We start from the raw sequence: 14,324 nt of genomic DNA, 5'->3' as shown, positions 1-14,324 counted from the left end.
TCTGTCTTCTTGTGTGATCTCAGGTTCCGCTTGCGGGGTGGTTGATCTTCAGCAGGAGGTGGGGTTCTGGTGGCCTGTCATGGTGTGGGGGCCTCCTGTCCACTAGCGCCGGCGGAGGTGGTGGGCTGTTCGTCGTCCGGGCTGGTGACAGGGGCCCTTTGGGGGGTCACATGGTCCCGCAATGTGGTGACTATCTGGTTGAGGGCCAGGACGATGGTCCCCATTGCGGTACCGATGTTCCTGAGTTCGTCTCTGAACCCCATGTATCGTTCCTCCTGCTGTGCCTGGATCTCCTGGAACCTGGCCAGTACCGTCGCCATCGTCCCCTGGGAGCGGTGGTATGCTCCCATGATGGTGGTGAGGGCCTCTTGGAGAGTGGGTTCCCTGGGCCGGTCAACCCCCTGTCACACACCAGCCCTCCCAGTTGCCCTGTTTCCCCGGGCCTCTGTCCCCTGGACGGTGTGCCCACTACCACTGCCCCCAGGTCCCTGTTGTTGTTGGGGTGGTGGGTCAGCCTGGGTGCCCTGTAGTGGGGACACACCGCTGATTGACGCGTCCCGGAGACAGAGGCATGGGCCCGCTGGGTGGGGGCTGTGCTGGTATTCCCAGAGGGGGTTGGGTCTGCTGTGGCCTGTGTCTGTGTGTGGGGAACCGACTGTCCAGAGGTCCCCGATGGTCCGGGCTGGTCATCAGGTTCTAGGTCGACAGAGCTGCTGTCATCACTGGGGGCCTGTTCTGGGGGCGGGATGGACAAATCTGGACCCTCCTGGCCGGTGTGTTGGCGTTCGGGCCCTGCAGGGGTAAAAGAGTATGGTTATTGCTTCTGTGTGTGCCATGGCGTGCGATTTGTGGGTGCCCTTGCCCCCCAGTGCTGGCATTCCCTTGTGGGAGGAGTTGTGAGGGTGGTTGGGGGGGGGATGGGTATGTGCAGTGGTCATGCTTGGGTGATGGGTGTCCATGGTTTGTGTTGGCATTCAGGGATTGGTGTTGTGGTGGCTGGGTTGTGCTGGTGAGACCTTGGCAGGGAGGATGTGTGCCGGGGGGTTGGGGGTGAGGGTGGGGGTGCGGGTTGGCATGCTGGTGGTTGGGGGGGGTGAAGTAGTTGGGATTAGACTTACCAGAGTCCATTCCTCCGCCTACTCCAGCGAGGCCCTCAGGATGCAGGATGTTCAAGACCTCTTGCTCCCATGCTGTGAATTCGGGTGGAGTGGGTGGGGGTCCGCCGCCAGTCTTCTGCACAGCGATGTTGTGTCTTGACACCATCGACCGCACCTTCCCCCGTAGGTCGTTCCAGCGCTTTCAGATGTCTTCCCGGTTTCTGGGATGCTGTCCCACAGCGTTACCCTGTCGACGATCCTTTGCCATAGCTCTGCCTTCCTGGCTATTGTGGTGTGCTGCACCTGTGTGCCGAATAGCTGGGGCTCTACCCTAATTATTTCCTCCACCATGACCCTGAGTTCTTGGTCCGAGAACCTGGGGTGTCTTTGGGGTGCCATGGGGTGGTGTGGGGTGGTGTTTGTGGTGATGAGTGTGGTGTGTGTGGTGGTGTGTGGTGTTTTGTGCGTGGATGTAGTGTGGGTGATGATGTTGTGTTCCTCTGTGTGTTGGGGTTTTCGATAGCTGTGCTCTCTCTCTCGCTCTCTCTCACCTTCTCTCCGAATTTCTAGTAGTGGGGGGTTGTGGGTGATGTGGGTGTGTGTTTTATAGTTGATTGGATGTGTGGGTGTGGTGTGTGTATGTGTATCAGGTGTGTGTCTTTGGAATTGTCCAATGAGGCTGTGTTTTGTAAAGGTGTGTGTATTTTGACCGCGGCGGTGTGTACCGCCAATGGAATTCCGCGGTTAGGAGACCGCCGTGTGGTTTCGTGGGTCGTAATGGCATGGGCGTGTTTGTGTTGGCGTGACGGTGGACGTTTGGTCATCTCCAGTTTATCGCTGACCGCTGATGAGGCGGCCTTCCGTGGATGTCGGGTTTTTGGCGGTTTGGCAGTTGTGGGTCAGAATGACCGTGGCGGTTTACCGCGGCCGCGGTGGTGGAATGGCGGACTTCTGACCGGCGGTAAGCACCTTTTACCGCCGAGGTCAGAATGACCTCCATAGTCTCTTCCTTGATAGAGTAATTTTACAGTGGAAGTCTAGGTTTACTTTCCCCTTGTAATGACCATATATTGCACCCAAAATATTGGGTGTTTCCTTTGCCTCTGGCAGCTCACCCCCAGCCCCTGTTGTCCCAGCTGCTCTGAGTTAGGAGACTATTGACTTGCTGAGGAGTATCTCTGTGGGGCTGACTGCTAGTCTGAATGCCATCAAGGGTTGACCAGCCACTCCAGCAGACAAATGTGAACTTGGAAGGCATTCATAGTGACATGTCGGGCCTATGGAGATCTTTTCAGGCTCTAGCCTCCTCACAGATGGCAGCCCTTCACCCCGACAATGCTCCCCCACCACCTCTCTCTTCCCAATCCAAATTCCCCATTCCCCTACGTGTCCCAAGTACATAAACACATCCACATGCACCCACCTCAACACACACAAGCAGAACACATAAACACAAGTACCACAAGACACACCAACAGGCAAGCACTCCATAGCAACCTGCACACACCACAACCACCATACCCACAGACAGCCCAACCACCCCCACTGACCCACACACCACAACCATAATATCCACAGACACCACCACAACACCCAGTGACACATCCACCATAACCATTATACACCCAGACAACACCTCACAACCCACAGACCCACACACCTTAGACACCATATCCCAAGATACCACCATAATACCCACAGACACATCCACCATATTCGCTGTACTCCAGACACCATCCCAATAACCACACACATTTCCACCACTCCCACATCACCCAACAGCTCCACCTCATATCCCCCAAGACACGCAAATACCCAGGCTCACACATGCAACAGACACCCCTCAAACACAAGCATACTTCACACAAGCACACATCAAAAGCACCCACATGCAACCTCAACCACCCAAAATCAATCGCTTCTGAGGACCCTATCCATTTTCCCCAGGAAAGTTTACTCTTTCCTCTTTCCCTCATACCCTTCCACATCCCAACCCATCCCCTCCACATCCAAGTCCTCTTCTGTCACTCCTGCTCCCCTGCCAGATCCCCTACCCCAAAGAAGAAGCCCACCCTTCCAAAGAAACAACCCAACCCTCCTAAACCCAAACCCACCCATCCCAAATCCAAACCCAAACCCACCCAAGCATGAACCCTGAGGTACCTGCATGCCCACTTGATGCCCCTTCCTGTGGAGCTTCCTTGGCAGTGATTGGAATCAAGCTAGGGCACAATCATGTGCATGGATGGCAATTTGGACTTGCCAATGGCTTTTGCTCCTCAGCAGTTTCTCTGAATAAATCCAAGTTGTTGTTTTTTAGGTACACATTTGTCCTACCCTTACTTTTTCCTTTTTGTTGTTCCTAAGTAACTTGTGTTTTATGCCTACTGGTATGTGTGTGTTTCACCCTGTTTGCTGACCATTTACTGTGATTGGCAATATTTGACTTTGAGGGCAGTGCTGGTATCAACCAGGACATTGGTAGATGTTCACTGTATCGATATGTGGTTGGTAATCCAATTGGGGTGTCATTGCATTGTGTTTTGTTTGAAATGGTACGTATGTCATCTTGGGTTGGCCAATGTCAGCATGGACTGCATTAGAGTTGTCCCCTTGATATGGATTGGACAATCATCTCATGTGGAAGCTAGAGTTTTGTTTGTTCACACATGGAGGGCGTTCATTTGTGCTACCTTCCTTTACATTTGACTGCCCCGTGTCCATTTTGATGTCCATATCCTCCAGCAACTTCATCTACATATATGGCTCATGCTGTTGCTTTTGTTTTTGCTTTTGTGACTTGCTCTGTCACGTTTGGCAGATAGGTATGTCACTGGACTGTAATGTTGTTTGTCCCAGAAATACATGAAGGGCAAGTTCCTATACAAATGGTGTTTGGGGCCATGTGCAAAGTGATATGTGTCTTTCCAAGAGTGCTCCTGATACTCCATCCCTATTGTGCAGGTATTGTTTCCATTGTGAGCTTGGGATATTTGTCTCACAAAATTCCATGCATGCCATTGACCTTCCATTGTCTTGCACTGTGGGTGATATGTGTGCTTCCATTATAGGGATGTTTCATTGGAGGGGTATTTGTGTTAAATGACATGTCCATACATTTATGTCTTCAATCTCATGACAGTCCATGGCATGTGATCTATGTGAGGGTGTCAGGTGAATTATGTGTGATGTAGATGTTCTGTGGCTGTTAAGTGACACAATGTTCCGTACATGTCACTGTCTCTGAAACTGTTAGGAGCATACCTGTGTTTTTGTGGAGTATGGCCTGCCAAAGGGGGAGTCATGTGGCTGGGTATGGGTCATTCGCTGTGTACGACTCCAACCCGGGACACAAGGACAAGTGTACTTGCTCCACTTAGAGTAACCTAAGTACTAGATGGGCAGCTGCACCCCGATCTGTTGGTGAGTTTTGGCACATGGGTAGGTGTTTTGACTTACTGTCAGTTGTGTCAATGACGGCGTGGATTTTAGGCTTCATCTATGAGCAGCAGCAGTGGAAGGAAGTGTGTGATCAGCTCCATGGCAGCACAGGATGTGTGATGCTGTCTGCAGGTGAGTTCCTTCCTTTTATGCCTCCATTTTGGACAGCTGGGAAGTGGTGGTTGGACCACCACGGTCATGTTGGGGGAAGGCAAAATCTTAATGTGTCCAGCAGAAACACTGGCTCCAATGGCCTCATTGGCCTATCTCACCACTGCAGCGATCTGCACTGCCTGGTGGTGCCAGCAGTACTGCAGCAGTATTTCCTCTCTGGAACTGCATTCATTATAATACAGTGCTCCAAATGCCAAGCCGATAGTGGTTGAACCACCACGGCTGCCATGGCAGTCCTCGGACCGCCCAACTCCGAATGAAGCCCTTAGTGTCTTTTCTGGAGCTTTTTCTTTTGTCGTCAGGTGAGGCTCCTCTTCAGGCTAGCTTTCACTGCAGCATCGGCAGCTTGGCTCAGTGCGAGGTCCCCATTAACTCCTGGAAGTCTTGTCACAGAGAAAGCTTTGGAGTTTCAGCGGGACAGGCCTGAAAATTCAAGCCGGATTGTGGTTCGACATCTGGTGCCTGACTCTCATTGATAATTTGGTCACCTTATGGAGCATTTTTCCAAAGTTGCCCCAACCTTCTGGATCTTCTTCTAGAAGCCCTCCTTTTGGTATCCAGTGGTGCCCAACACCAATTCAAGGATCTAGAAGCTCGAATGGTCTTTGAGAAGCTGGGGAATATGTTTCCCAGAATTTCTTCTTGGTGGAGATGATGCAGGTGAAGCTCTTTTAACCTGTTTATTTCAGGGAGTCCATTCTTTTACTTCTGGAAGCCAGGCAAAGCCCTTAGAGCTGTAGTTTCTTGGTGTGCAGCAGTTGCAGTCATCAAGTGTACAGTACTTTGGGATGCAGACCAGGGTTCCAGCAGGGCAGTCCCTCTTCTACTTGTAGTTGGAGATAGGGATCTGAGTTACTGGGCAACTCTCCCATATTTATTCAGTGTTCCTGTGCTGGCAAGCAGGGGAGCACCCCAGACCAGTGGGGTACAGGGTCCACCCTTTGGTGTGACCACTTCCTGCGAAGTGTGGCAAGAATCAGTCCCAGAAAGCACTATTCCTTAAAAATGGAAAAACTTTCTCTTGGAGGTTATAGCCTGTCTCAGCTCTCCCACTGTTATCACCAAGTTTCCTTAAATATCCTCTTTTAGTCCCTCTGCTAATTTCATACTGGGACTTCCATCTAGCTGGGGTGGTAAGAAGTGGGGGTGAGCAGTTGCCTTGTCCTAAATTTCATTCCCCTTTGAAGACAGGTTTGGCTACCCAGCCCCTTTCCTGCCTTTTGCTCTGTAGCATGCAGATCTCCAGCCACCAGATGTCATTTTGTCTCAATGCAGGCCACTTCACACCTCATTAAGGTAGCTTGGCTTAGCTTGGCAGAGTCTGGCCAATCAGAGAAGAGCTGTTGGAAGGCAGGAATTTGGCTCATCAGAAAAGCAAGTTCTATAACTTATTTTCTGTGACAGTTCTAATAAATATAATGGCAAGTATTTGAATTAATTCTAACTATCATTTTAAGACCAAGAATGACATAATACGCTCTTCCCTAGCAATAGTTATACTTTAATAAAGTTTTCCCATGTTAGTCTATGGAGCTATTGTACTACAATGGGGAAAACAAAATTGGCAGTCTCTCCTAGACCACGTCATATAAAACAACTTCTATAATGTCCCTGCTTATAGTTACAAGGCATCCTAATCCTGGGTCACTTAGGGGAAACCTTAGGGGTGACATATGTTAAAAGGGTAGTTTAAGGCTGAAGAAGTACCTTTAATTCCAAAGTTCAATTTGCATACAAATGTAATTTAAAAGCAGCCGTCAATGCAGGGCTGGCTTTTAAAGTGACAGCAGGCCTCTCAGCAGTGCATGCTTAAGTGCATTTAAATCTGTTGTGCCTCTAAACCTACATGCCCTACAATATACTAGGGGCTTACAGGTAGATTGTCATGCCAATTATAATCATGCCTAATTTGCATATAGCTTTTAAACACTGCTTCTGGGTCTGGTTAGCAGTGCTGAGGGCACAATCAGAGACAGAAACCTAGCACTCAATAGTCAAAACTGGGAGCAAAAATTGGGGGAACACTGCAAAAAGGCCTAGTTTCTCATTTGAACAGTTTCTGTTATTCCTAGTCCATACTTATTTCCACATTATGGTAATACATGCAACTGCAGCCTTACTTTGTCATTCAGAATTTTCTTCGGATAATCCTCTTCCTTTGCATATAGATTAATTAAAGTTGTATAGTAATTTCCCCTGACAAGATCATCAAAAAGTTTTTTTTAAAAGCCATTAGTACACAAATATAGAAGTATTTTAGTGAGACAGGCTGAAAAACAAAAGAAATGAGTGACATTGAAAAAATGTAGAAGGAAATGTAAGCATTAGCAGGACAGAGAACATCCCATGTGCATAATCAAGTACATGCCTGCTCACATTGCACACTGTGGTCATATTATTTTATAATACGTTCAGGGTCGTCCTTTCAATGTCATATTTGCTTTTTTTCCTTTAAAAATGGGTTATCATTTGGGATTTTCAATCTTATCTGAGCTCAGGTTGTAAACTTGCTGTTAAACTGATAGCTGTTCGCAGTACTGTTGTCTGTTTCTACAGACACTGCGTTCCTTCTGTTCAGTGTGAACTCACTAAAATGTAAATGGTACTGTTCTTAAATGCTATCTTTAAACAAAACTAATTCTCAGACACTTCTCACTTTTATTTTCTCAACATTAACAGTTCACATATTTGTAAATTTTGATTTGTTAATCCAGAACCATGACATCACACCTCAGCTAAAAGCTGTTACTGGGACTTAAATTTCGGGTGAACTTAATGGTACTGTGCCCACTATAACTCAATTTTTTATTTGAATGATTTACGGAGCTAACTCTTGTTTTGGGGTACGGCTATTATGGTGTGTCAGGAAAGAGGTAATTAATTTGAGACGGGGTAACAGTACCAACTTAATAAATCAACTGGTTAAGTGAAAACACAGCTCTGAGAGGTTCTATGATCAAACCCTGGTAGCTATGGTATACGCAGAGGACAAAGCCCAGAAAATTGTGTTAAAGAAGTACTGTAGGAAAGTACCATCTTGCCTGGCATGTTACCCCCATATTTAACTGTATATATGTTGTTTTAGTGTATGTGTCACTGGGACCCTGCCAGCCAGGGCCCCAGTGCTCATAAGTGTGCCCTGTATGTGTTCCCTGTGTGATGCCTAACTGTCTCACTGAGTCTCTGCTAACCAGAACCTCAGTGGTTGTGCTCTCTCTGCTTTCCAAATTTGTCACTAACAGGCTAGTGACAAAAATTACCAATTCACATTGGCATACTGGTACACCCATATAATTCCCTAGTACATGGTACTGAGGTACCCAGGGTATTGGGGTTCCAGGAGATCCCTATGGGCTGCAGCATTTCTTTTGCCACCCATAGGGAGCTCTGACAATTCTTACACAGGCCTGCCACTGCAGCCTGAGTGCAATAACGTCCATGTTATTTCACAGCCATTTACCACTGCTCTTAAGTAACTTATAAGTCACCTATATGTCTAACCTTCACCTGGTGAAGGTTGGGTGCTAAGTTACTTAGGGGGTCATTCCAACCCTGGCGGTCGGTGATAAAGCGGCGGCCAACCCGCCAACAGGCTGGTGGTCCAAAAAATGGAATTCTGAGCCTGGCGGGAACCGCCAACAGAGACCGCCACTTTAACACTCCGACCGCCACGGCGGGACAAACAAACAGCGCGGCGGTCACCGCCAACAGGCAGGCGGCAGACAATGTACTTCCCACCCTATCACAACTCACCAATCCGCCACCTTTTCCGGGGCGGGAGCCCCACCGATAAAAACACGGCGGAAACAGACTACGAACGGGAAAACGCTCACCTCTACGCACTCCACGAGGACGGAGGACAGCATGGAACCCGAATTGAACATCCTACCTGCTCTCGTCTATCTGCTCATCTACCACGAGTACGAACTCCGCCGCAGACGTCAACGGTGAGTACTGCACCTACGACACACGGGAGGGGGGGAGGAGGAAAGGTTACGGGCACACACATATGCGACCCCCACCACCCCCCCAAGATGTACACACCAATGCAGAGCAACAAGTCACAGTGACACCACCCAAACACCCGTAAAAAATACAATCACATAACCAAATTGAGAAAAAATATTTATGTACAAAATAGTGTCAGAAAAGTATTTTTCAACCATCAAAATTTTTTCTGATAAACAAATTATTTACACAGCAGTGGATAACTGAAGCAAGTAGTCCTGCACATCTTACGAATCCATCATGTCCGTGGGCCAAAGTGTAGCGAAACAAGGGCAAAGCCCACACAGGAGACCTGAGTCCTTTGGAGAGAACACTGCAGGGGCATCTGGTGACAAAACTACAGGCACCTCAGGGGGAAGGGAAGGGGGGGGGCACCACAGCCACATGAGTCCACGACGCCAGATCCACGAAGGGCCCACCATGCCCACTGACATATCCTGGGGAGTGCAAAGGCACAGTCTCGCAAAGTCTCTACAGTGGGTGGATTGCCCACTGGGCCATCCTGGGGAGTGCAAAGCCACAGTCTCTCAAGTCTCTACAGTGGGCGGCTTGCCCACTGTGCCATCCTGGGGTGTGCAAAGCCACAGTCCAGCAGGTGGATAAATGTCCCCACTGGACAAGGAGGATGCATGGTGGGCACAGTGAACCCTGAACAGTGCCTGACAGGAAGGGCCCAGCGGAGAGGTGCTTGTGATGAAGGGCCCAGTGGAGCGGTGCTTGTGATGAAGGGCCCAGCGGAGCGGTGCTTGAGACGGCGGGGCCCAGCGGAGCGGTGCTTGTGATGAAGGGCCCAGCGGAGCGGTGCTTGAGACGGCGGGGCCCAGCGGAGCGGTGCTTGTGATGAAGGGCCCAGCGGAGCGGTGCTTGAGACGGCGGGGCCCAGCGGAGCGGTGCTTGTGATGAAGGGCCCAGCGGAGCGGTGCTTGTGATGAAGGGCCCAGCGGAGCGGTGCTTGAGACGGCGGGGCCCAGCGGAGCGGTGCTTGTGATGAAGGGCCCAGCGGAGCGGTGCTTGTGATGAAGGGCCCAGCGGAGCGGTGCTTGAGATGAAGGGCCCAGCGGAGCGGTGCTTGTGATGAAGGGCCCAGCGGAGCGGTGCTTGAGACGGCGGGACCCAGCGGAGCGGTGCTTGTGATGAAGGGCCCAGCGGAGCGGTGCTTGAGACGGCGGGGCCCAGCGGAGCGGTGCTTGTGATGAAGGGCCCAGCGGAGCGGTGCTTGTGATGAAGGGCCCAGCGGAGCGGTGCTTGAGATGAAGGGCCCAGCGGAGCGGTGCTTGAGATGAAGGGCCCAGCGGAGCGGGGCTTGAGACGGCGGGGCCCTGTTCAGCGGTGCTTCTCTTCACGGCGGGGCCCTGTTCAGCGGTGCTCTTCTGCACGGCGGGGCCCTGTTCAGCGGTGCTTGTCTTCACGGCGGGGCCCTGTTCAGCGGTGCTCTTCTGCACGGCTGGGCCCTGTTCAGCGGTGCCTGTCTTCACGGCGGGCCCTGTTCAGCGGTGCCTGTCTTCACGGCGGGGCCCTGTTCAGCGGTGCCTGTCTTCACGCCGGGGCCCTGTTCAGCGGTGCCTGTCTTCACGGCGGGGCCCGGTTCAGCGGTGCTTGTCTTCACGGCAGGGCCCGGTTCAGCGGTGCTCTTCTGCACGGCGGGGCCCTGTTCAGCGGTGCCTGTCTTCACGGCGGGGCCCGGTTCAGCGGTGCTCTTCTGCACGGCGGGGCCCTATTCAGCGGTGCCTGTCTTCACGGCGGGGCCCGGTTCAGCGGTGCTCTTCTGCACGGCGGGGCCCTGTTCAGCTGTGCCTGTCTTCAAGGCGGGGCACGGTTCAGCGGTGCTCTTCTGCACGGCGGGGCCCTGTTCAGCGGTGCCTGTCTTCACGGCGGGGCACGGTTCAGCGGTGCTTGTCTTCACGGCGGGGCCCTGTTCAGCGGTGCTCTTCCAGTCAGTGTAGGGAGTCAGACCTGGCCTGGACAACCTGCTCACTCGCCCTCCGAACGTGCAGTGTCAGGCCCCTTCGGAGACGGAGTCCTGGGCCCTTTGGTGTCGTCCCTTGCAGCCGGGATGGGGCGTGTGGGGCCCTCCTACTCCGCGCTCCTGCTGGCTGGCCTCTCCGCCCTGCTGCCCTTCCGCTCCTTAGATGGTGCTCTCGGGCCCTTGCCTCCCCTGGCTGTTGTGGCAGGTGAAGTGGCCGGAGTCACCTCCTTGGGGGCAGCCGTCTCAGTCCGCTCACGGCGGCCCTTCACTTTCCGGGTCCTCTTGCCTGGGGGGGGGGGCTGCCAGTCCCCTTGCTGCTCAGTGAAGTGTCACTGCCGCCAAAGGGTGGACTCCATATTCCATGCACCACTTGTACCTTAGAAGCTGGGCTGGTGGTGGCTGAGGTGCCTTTGGGACTTTTCCCAGATGGAGGGGGTGGGTCAGGGGAGGGAAAGAGGTTAACATTTGAGAGGTAATATTTCTTTGGACCAAGGTAAAGGGTAGGAGTAGTGGAGATAGAAGTGGAGGAAGAGGATGTGGTTGTAGGAGAGTCAGGTGTGCTGTCTTTGGGTGCAGGTGACTGAGACGTAGGCTGTCGTGAGGTGGTTGGCTGTTGTTTGGGTGTCTGTCTGCGTTTATGTGTCTTGGAAGAGGGGGTGACAGACACAGTGGGAGAGGACACAGGGGACGTGTACATGGCAGTGGGGGTGGTGACTGCACGTGTGAGGACTGTAGTGGAGGGTGTGCTGGTGATGGAAGAACTGGCTGATGTTGGTGTGCATGCAGGTGTGAGTGTAGACGTCACAGGGAGGGAGGAGGGAGACGAGGAGGAGGGGGACACAGAGGTGGTAGTGACTGTTGGTATGTCTGCATCTGGGTGTTGCTTGGGTGAATGCTTGTGTGTTCTGTGGTGTTTATGTTTGGATGAGCTGGCCTTGGGTGTTGAGGTATGTGCAGGCTGGTCAGATGGTGTGGATGGGATAGGCTGAGGAACAGGAGACAGAGAAAGGCTGGAGGCAGTTAGAAGAGGGAGACTGGAGACAGGGACAATGGCTGCCGTCAGTGCTGAGGCCAGAGAAGTGAACGCTCGTTGATGGGCAACCTGACCCGAATGAATGCCCTCCAGGTAGGCATTGCTCTGTTGCACCTCCCTTTGCACCCCCTGGATGGCATTCAAAAGGGTAGTCTGCCCAACAATGAGCGTCCTCACGAGGTCAATAAGCTCCACACTGAGGGCAGCAGGGGTAACAGAGGCAGGGGCTGAGGTGCCTGGGGCGAAGGAGACGCGCGCCTTCCTGGGCGAACGGGCACGGAGCGAAGACTGAGGGGCTGCTGGGAGGGCGGTGCTGGTGCGCTGGGTGGCGGCTGTACCTGTTGTTGCGGGGGGCACCAATGTTGCCGCCCCCGCTAGGGAGCTCCCACACGAGGACGTTTCCGTGTCGCTGGTGTCTCCACCGGCCCCCGTTGTGGTGCTCCCCTCGCCCTCCGGATCACTGGTGCCCTTGGTGTCTGTGTCAGTGCCCACCGGGGCCTGGTGACCTGCAGCTCCCTCGTGCTCCGACGCCAATTCTCCTCCGCCTGATGATGCTAATGCACAAGAAACAAAGAATAAGGGTGGGGGGAGAAATAAAACAAAGTTGAGGGCATGCCTTGTCAATAGCCTTGGCGGAGAGGACAGACACAGGTGCCTCATGCACTAAGCCGCGAACTTGGGGTACACTACTCTGGACTTCTGACTAGGCCCACAGGTCTAGGGACAACAGACGCGCTCATGGGTGATGTTGGACCATGGATAGCTGCACTTGGCACCCTACAGAGGTGGTGGGCGGGGGCACAGGGCCATGTCTAAGGGAGGGGACTACACTACAGAAAGCGCCCTGGCCTACTGTCACCCACAGCCCTCCTCCCCCACCCAGACGCCTCCACTGCGCGTAAAGATAGGAGAATGTGCTGATACTCACCCCCTTGTGTCTGCTGTGATGTCCTCAAGCGCCCATCCAAATCAGGGTAGGCCACCGCCAGGATCCGGGACATCAGGGGGGTCAGGGTACGACTGGCACCCCTCCTAGGTCGGGAGGCCATCCCCAGCAGTGACTCGGCGGTCTTTCGGGTTCCGTGGCGGATGTCCTCCCACCTCTTCCGACAGTGGGTGCCCCGTCTGGTGTAGACCCCCAGGGCCCGGACTTCCTTGGCGATGGCACGCCAAATATCGATTTTCTGATGGGCGCTCACCTGTTTGACATGTACAGGGTGGGAAAGAGAAGACGTCACATTTCTGCATGTTTGGAGTACATGCCCCCCCTCCCCAACCTTGCCATGTGGCCCATACTCTCATCAGTCGTGCGTTGCATTCCTCATTTTATCCCCACCCCACCAACTGACAGCCACCCCACTCCACACAGGCATTACCCATTCAATGTGCACTCAGTGTACTCACCTGTTGGTCTGGAGGACCGTAGAGTAGCGCATACTGGGGGAGGACCCCGTCCACAAGTTTCTCCAACTCTTCAGACGTGAAGGCAGGGGCCCTTCCCCAGTCGCAGCAGCCATTGTCACTTCCAGACCGAGTTCACAGCAGCACTTGCAGTATATGTCCTCTCCTGTGGATGATCAGGTCTCGAGTGATTAATCAGATAGAAAATGGCGGTCACGCCCGCGGCGGTGCGTACCGCGGCGGTGCGTACCGCGACCGCCGGCGCACATCGTCATTGGCTCCTGAATCCCATAGGGTTCAATGTTAACCAATGCGACTTCGTACAGCGGTCTTCGACCGCCTACCGCCACGGTGTGCCCCGCCAGCGCATTGACCTCACATCCCATTGTCCCACTTCACAGGTCAGGCAGCCGCCATTTCAAGGGCCCACATGGCTTAAATTCTACTGCGTCACACAGGCCTAGGCCTTGCTTTTGCACACATACAAACATAGCAATCAATACATTTTCGTGTACTGTGCAAGCTGTGTTGTACGTACCTGTGAGTTGATTGACTCAGTGCTCCATGTTGTCCTTCCTAGGCACCGTCCGCAGGGACTTGCCAGGAGAAGGAGGAATCCTCCCGTGTACCAGCCGCTGGTTGACCTGTCGACAATAGAAGAACGCCATATAATACTCCGATACCGACTTGACCGAGCCACTATACATGAACTGTGTGCCCAGCTGGAGCCAGACCTGATGTCACCCATCCGCCAACCCACAGGAATTCCCCCTCTAGTGCAGGTTCTATCAGTCCTCCATTTTTTGGCAGGTGGCTCATTCCAGACAACAGTGGCCATGTCATCTGGAATGTCTCAGCCTATGTTTTCAAAGATTCTGTCCAGAGTGTTGTCTGCCCTGATGAAACTCATGAGGAGCTACATCATATTCCCAGAAGAGGCTGATTTGGCCACAGTGAAGGGTGATTTCTATGCCCTTTGACATATCCCCAACATCATTGGTGCCATTGATGCGACCCATGTGGCATTAGTACCCCCAAACGACGATGAACAGGTGTACAGAAATGGGAAAAATTACCATTCTATGAATGTGCAGGTGGTCTGTTTGGCAGACCAGTACATCTCCCATGTGAATGCCAAGTTCCCTGGGTCAGTGCATGACGCGTATATTATGCGTAATAGCAGCGTCCCCTATGTGATGGAACA

Source organism: Pleurodeles waltl, chromosome 5 (assembly GCF_031143425.1).
Source record: "Pleurodeles waltl isolate 20211129_DDA chromosome 5, aPleWal1.hap1.20221129, whole genome shotgun sequence".
Taxonomy (NCBI): domain Eukaryota; kingdom Metazoa; phylum Chordata; class Amphibia; order Caudata; family Salamandridae; genus Pleurodeles; species Pleurodeles waltl.
This window is presented reverse-complemented; position numbering follows the sequence as displayed.